The following is a 7,524-nucleotide window of genomic DNA, read 5'->3' as shown; positions in this document are numbered from 1 at the left end:
TGTTATGGATTTGTAATGTTAAAACAATGTACTTGATTTGAACAATGACAGTTGTACTATATTGATGCATGGTGACGTTTGTGTTATGATTCATGTATATTCATTGTGATGATATTCAAATTTAGTCACATGAGCCCTCAGACGTTTCCGCCGTCTGGTTCGGGTGTGACATATATATATATATATATATATATATATATATATATATATATATATATATGTGTGTGTGTGTGTGTGTGTGTGTGTGTTAGAATAGTTCAACATAAGGAAATTCTATATATGGATGTGTTAATTGCGTTCTCAAAATTTTGATTATGATTACGTCATCCCTCTTCATAATCAAAATTATGAGAACATGGCAAATAGAAATATTATAGCAAAAGACTGATCAAGTATCATGTCTTTATGTTAGACATTATGAATCGTATCCCATATGCTTCGGGTATAGGATCGATTACATATGCTATATTATTCTCGTGTTCTAAATTTTCCAAATGCCTAAGGCATTAAAAGGGAAAAAAGACTAAAACCGGTTATGACTAAAGTGGTTGAGCAACTGTTAAGGACAATCTAAGGTTTGCCAAGGATTGGTCGCTTAAGGGCAGTTGGAAGTATAATAATGGATGGAACATATTGACACTATTATGAATAGACAAGATTCTATTTTTAATGAGTTGTCGTATGGCAAATATGGAATGTTTACATATTGGGAGTTGAAGAATATATGAGAAAGTTAGAAACTTTTATGCAAGAAGGATGTTCAAAGGAATGTATTTTGAATATGAGACTTCATTTCCATGGAATTGTCTTGTAACAATCTCCAAAGGAATATTTTGTAATATCATTGGTCAAGTCTTTGTGACTTTTGGTACCTAAACATTACAACAGAATCATTGCATGATAGTTTAGAATCTAACACTTTCTAGCAGTGACAAGAATTTGGAATTCTTACACTTGCAATAACGATTTGGAATTTTGAAATGAGCATCATTGAAATGTTTTTCATTTGATCTCTTTTACAAATTAAGGACCATAGACAAACATAGTGTGCATGCTTGGTGCATGACATAACTATCGTTTAGACAAACATAGTGTGCATGCTTGGAGCATGGCACAACTATTGTTTTAATTCAAGTATTACGTTGATTATTCCAAACATTATACAATGAATGATGATTAATCAATATGGCTCAAAAGTTTTGGAGCCATATAGGGTTAGTATTATTCTTGTGTCTTGCTTTGCATGTTTTGACTTCCCGAATAACTATTTTATTCAAACCATCCACAGTCGATCATACTTTGGAAGTAGGTATTGAGGCAAGACTGTCATGAATGGGTCTGTAGTTTGTCGAGGACAAGGTGGCTGCAGTGTTCATGAGTACTCCTGGAATAAGATTCGAGTATTGGATTCAACCCACGCTCATTTGAATCACTTCATGGATTTTATCACGAGTGATCATGAGACGATAATATCTTATATTCTTCAAACGGAGATGTGTGAGTTGTAATTGCGAGTCGGTTGCACATTGACATATGTAAAGGCACTGGTAACTTGGATGTTATAAACCAGTCGTTGTGTGTAATTTGATGAGTAAGCACAAGCGAGCATTTGTGTCGAAGTTTATCTGTTCCTTTTACCCCATGTGGATAAAGCGATATCTATGGGCCCCTCGATGATTTAGTGATGACATCAGGCCTATAATGATTTGATTTGTTCAATTAGTCAGTCGTCATAAATCGGAAATCGGGAAACAACACATGGACAGAGAGAATGATTATAATCCATGTCTCAGTCCATATGGTATCTAGAATGGAGGACTGTATGATCCCTTATCTAATGGACACGTCATTGACTCAGAGTTCGACAACGGCTTTTAAGAGCTACAATTTCTAGTCAGGTTGGAGTCATGCTTGCAATAATAGTTACTAAACTTATCCAAGTAGGAGACTGTTGGATTAGGTGTCTAAGCCCATAACTATTATTGGTATGTATTTGACCCGAGAGTAGCATGGTCCATTTGGGATTCATGACATCGGATCAATTTGGATAGACTTTTGTGAGAATAAGATATTTATGATTTATTAATATATTATAAGTTCTAATATATTAATATGAAATCATATTATTTAATTAGTATTGATTAAGAATTAGTTTGGAATTAATTTTGTGATCAAACGAGACTAATTAAATAAATGGGGATTGATTTGGTAAATCATTCATTCTTATAAAGTGAGCTTATGATCCATAGTTCTTCGTCTTGGGCTAAACCCATGGATCCTCCATGGAGGTTAAAACCCATGGATCATGAGGAATTTGGAAAGTCATGAGCTACATGGTGTAACCCTAATGTGCACACTATATAATAAGCCTCATAGTTCATGACATTGACACTAGTGGATACACAAGTGAGGGCTAGCTGATTTTGCTATAATATAATCTTCTCTCAAGTTATTCCAATTGTTGGTGGTGTTGTGTGATTCCATTTGAGGTGCAACACTTGGGGCACTAAGTTCTTAAAGGTCCAAGGCTTTCAACTACAAAAAAAGGTATGTCTTCTAACTTGTTTTATTACCCATGTATAAACTTTTGTATGCTAGTTTAGGGTAATACCTTGGAAAGTTCAAGATTGCATGGATAATAGAGAAAACATAGATCCAAGGTATTTAGGGTTGCATGCACACCTTAGGAGTGTTAGAATACTCAAAAACCCAACAGTTCCATCCAAGCCTACTCCATAGCATCATACTCAGGACAGAAAAGAGCCCATATCACTAAACATCTTGGTGATCTTTGTCACTGACTCCGACGTCTGTCTTAAATCCAGATACGCATGAGCCAGCCTCTTGCTCTCCACCTAGGGAACGTACCTAGTGCCAAACATCTATGAGATATGATCCCAAGTAACAACATTCCTCATCTTAGAAGTATAAGAACTGGTCACTAGGTTCCACCAATCCTTCGCACACAGTCGAAGAAGGTTTAAGGAGCACTTGACCTTCTAGTCCTCTGAATTTTAACAGGTGAAGAAACAACCCTCCATGTCAGAAATCCATCTCATGGCCATGATAAGGTTCTTGAACCCATCAAACTCCAGGAGATTCGTGTTGCTAAAGTCATGATACTACAATGATCATCTCCCCTGAACCCCAGCTGCAGCAGCAACAATAGCTGCGATGGATGCAACAACAACAACCTCAAACACAGCGGCGTACCGCTCATCAAAAAACTCAATCATTGCAGTCTTGATAGATCCAAAAACCTCATGGATGGCACCTTAGATAGCAACATCAACCTCATTGGCGATCAACTCGTGAATGTCATCATCTAAGAATCCTGGCCACTAGCTCGAGATCCTAAATCCCTTGTAAACACCATACTAAAAATGAACCATAAGTATATCACAAATGCTACAAATTCATATTATTTCAATCATTCCGGGAAGACTACACCCTTTGGGTTCATGAATTCCTTGTTATGCGTACGGGTCCTGTGCTTTCAGTAGTACGGGACCATACTACCTTCCACACCTACCCGTATTTATCTCAATGGATCATCACAAACTACCCGAAAACAAACCCAATAACTAGGATATGCATACATCCTATACCCACTCTCTCGAGAGTGGTTAATCATCCCTCAACTGGCCTGCTACTGTTGGATTAGGTGTCTAAGCCCATAACTATAATGGGTATGTACTTGACCCGATAATAGCATGGTCCATGTGGGTTGTAACACTCTGGAACAATTTGATAGGATGGATATTTGAGGAAGAGGTTATTGTGATTTATTAATATATAATAAGTATAATATATTAATTGAGAAATCACATTATTTAATTAGTAATGATCAAGAATTAATTTGGTATTAATTTCATGATCAAAAGAAACTGATTAAAGTTACAGGGACTGATTAGGTGAATCAGTAATACTTCTAGTTGGGCTCATGACTCATGTTGATTAAAGTTGGAATAAACCTATGTGAAAGTCCAAGAAGGTTTAGCCTAAAAGACTAAGAAATATGAAGAGTCATTAGGGTTTGCATGGTTGTGATCCTAAGCTATAAAAGAAGTCCCTAACACCCTAAAATCGGCCCCCATGCACACTAGAGTTGTAGCTAGCCGATTTTGATCTCCCAAACCTCTCTCTCAAATCAATTCTCTTATTCATGGTTTGTTATAAGACATTTGAGGCATCAGACTTGAGGTGCTAGGCTCCTAAAGGACAAAGACAAGCAAGCTACCACACAAGGTAATCTTCTAGCTGTTTTTTATGATTTAAATGTTACCTTGCATGCTAGTTTAGGCTTTATGCTTTGGAAAACAATGCTACATGTATAATTAGAGAAAAATTAGACCCAAAGCATTAGGGTTGTATGTGCACCATAGGAATGTTAGAGTACATAAAACCCATCAGCTACACCCACAGTCACTCATGACGCTTCCACCAACTCTGCAGCCGCTCGTGTATGCTAAATTTTTACATAACGTTGGATGCCATAAACAGCTGAATACTTAATTCTACCCTAAGCCCACAACCAGACAAGAAAAATGAAATAAGGCTAAATTAAACATTCACAAGCTATAAAAATCTTAGTTATGTACAACTATGATGTACACACTAAGCAACTTTAGTAATGATGTCAATTTCATCTATCATACAAGAAGTTTTCCTAGGCTATAAGGCATCACACATTAGGCAATTATATCATGCAATTCCTGAGGATCCCTAACCTAAAAACTAGCATGCGATTCTATCATAATCATCATAAGCAAATAATAGTGTAGATATCTTGGGGTATACTTTCTTGCTCTGACTTATCGTACACACCCCATCCTTCTTTGGATACCTTTGAAAACAATTTTAAAAATAATTTTGAAAACAAAATTGAAATTAATTTTGAAAACTTTACAGATCCTTTGTTCTAATCAAGGTTCTAAATAACGTAAGGCGTGGCTTGGCAGCAAGGTAAAAGTTAAGTAACGACAAGCCTTGACGAGTCATGACGTTTTTCAAGGCGTGACTATATTATATACATAAAAAGATATAAATCATATAATTATTGAATTTTATCAAATATATGAAGTTTTTAGAAGTTTTAAATAAATATCTAATAGAAAAAAGTTAACAAAAACTCATTTATTTTAGGCCCGATAAAAAAAACAAAAGAAAAAAAATCAAAAAAACTCGCGCCTTGAAAAACACTCGCGCCATAACGCGATAAGGCGCGCCTTGACACGTTATTTGGGCGCCAAGCTTAACAAACCCGCCTTAGACGTTTTCGTAACGGCTACACCACGCCTCGTGCCATGGAACGCCTTGAGGCGCGCCATGGCACGCTTTTTAGAACCATGGTTCTAATGGATTCATACAAATGCTTATCCAATTCGCTCAAACAAGGCCTCTGATACCAACTTATAACATCCCAAAAATCATGATAAATTTTTTCATTTTTCAGTTAAGTAAATTCATTGTTTCCAATCAATACTTAAGTCATAACCCAATTATCAAATACAAATATACTAGAATCAAAGTATCATAAAATCTCCAAAACATATTACTGAAGGATGTGTGCGCTCATGCCTTCGCCTTGTCCCGGTCATCAGAAGTACCTAAAACATAACACATAAAATGCAAGCCAAACATTAGCGAGTTTCTGCAAAATGCTACCACACAACATATAAAAACATGCATATTGGGTCCATAACCATTGGGTTAGATTACCCCTAAGACCACAACATGAGTATGGTTTGGCCTCCTGGCCCACAACTCTTGTTTGGATTGCTTCCGAGCCCACAACATAAGTTTGGCTTTCCATTCCGGCCCACATCTTATGTTTGGCTTGCTCCCAAATTTGTTGGATTCCGCACAAAGCAGTATTGCCTCAACCTAACCAAACTATGTCGAGATATGCAACAAATAACATATAACCATCAAACATATAATAATGCAAATATGAAAAATTACTACATCATAGCAACATCTTATATACCAGGATACATAACCTAGTAGGTCGACATTAATGCCATCAACCCATGAGTATAGTGAAGAAAACTCACCTCACAGTTTGAAATGTACTGAACAGATCACTGCTCCAACTACTGTCTCTCCGGTCACTTATATAATAAACAAGGACCTAAACTCAAACTTCTACTCAAAATACCCCAAATTGCCCCTCAGTCAAACTTGGTCAAAATCCTGGTAAAAGTCAAATTAAAAAATTCAAAAATCATAGGAAAGTCAACATAGACTGAGTACGCCCCGTGGGGCGTACTTAGTCACTACGTTGGGAGTAGTCATGATCCATCCAAAATACGAGGCCCTTGGCTAGTACGTGCAGCATACCCCTTGGTACGCCCAACGTAGTTAACCCGACTATATTTTTTCTTTTTAAGTGCTTAATCCATTAAGATTTAACGTCTAAAGTTTGGATCTCGACCTAAATGTCATTCTAAGTCATAAACTTTCCACCTTTATGACTTTCCTTGGCTAGAAGTAGTCTAACTACTAAAACTCTAACTTAATACTCAAACTAAACACCATAACTCTTGCATGAAGGGAAAGAAAAGACCAAGATCACATTTTTATGGTTCCTAACACCTAAAAACGTCTGAAAGGACGACCCTTATGGTTAGAGTAAGCCATGCTCATGAACACCAAGACTATGGGACCAAGGAGAATATTCATCAAATTTCACTCTATACCTTTTGGAGGTTGCTTGCAAGGAGGAAGTTTCAGATCTACTCTTGCTTGAAGCTTCCAAGATGAATCTATTATCTTTTTCTTCCTTCAAGAGCACAAATACACACTATCATACTAAAAAAATGCTTACACAATGAATTAGGGTTAGCAAGGGATGTTTTGGGATGTGGAGGTTGATGAAGGAAAAGGTTTTGAGGGGATAAGGATGTTTAAATAGTGTGGATGACCTAAGGTCGTAAGTCGTAACTTGTAAGGCTAAGTCTGTAACCATTTTGTCCATTTGCCCTAAATTATAATCTCAAAATCAATTCGTGTATGAGCGTATCTCCCTTTTCCAGACTTCCAGTCTCCTGGTCACCTATAGTCTCACTCTCCCCTCTGTTACTCTGTGATCGAAATCAAGTATCAAAATGGTGTTGGAGAATTGACTTTGTTTTTTTGGGAGAAAAAATGGGAATTGTGGCCAATTACTTTAGCACTTGAATTATCTATGTTTGTATTAATGTTTAATTTGAACATGTTTCTATAAATGTTTTTAATTTTCATTTGGATGTTTAAGACTTAAGTGTCTAAAATTCAGATATGTTTGCATCAACCATCAAGAATTTATTCATGTTTAATTGTCAATTTTATTTATGGAATCTTACCCATGAACCCAAATCAGACCCACATACCCGCCAATCTGAGAACCTGAATCAATAAATGGGTTGGCGGGTCATATATGGGTTTATGTTCCAAACCCGCCAACCTGTGACCCGCAAACCCGTGACCTGTATATTTAAATGGGTCGTGTTTGGGTTGGCATATTTTGACCCGCCAACCCGC

Source organism: Lactuca serriola, chromosome 2 (assembly GCF_051521515.1).
Source record: "Lactuca serriola cultivar US96UC23 chromosome 2, Lser_US96UC23_V15, whole genome shotgun sequence".
Lineage (NCBI taxonomy): Eukaryota > Viridiplantae > Streptophyta > Magnoliopsida > Asterales > Asteraceae > Lactuca > Lactuca serriola.
This window is presented reverse-complemented; position numbering follows the sequence as displayed.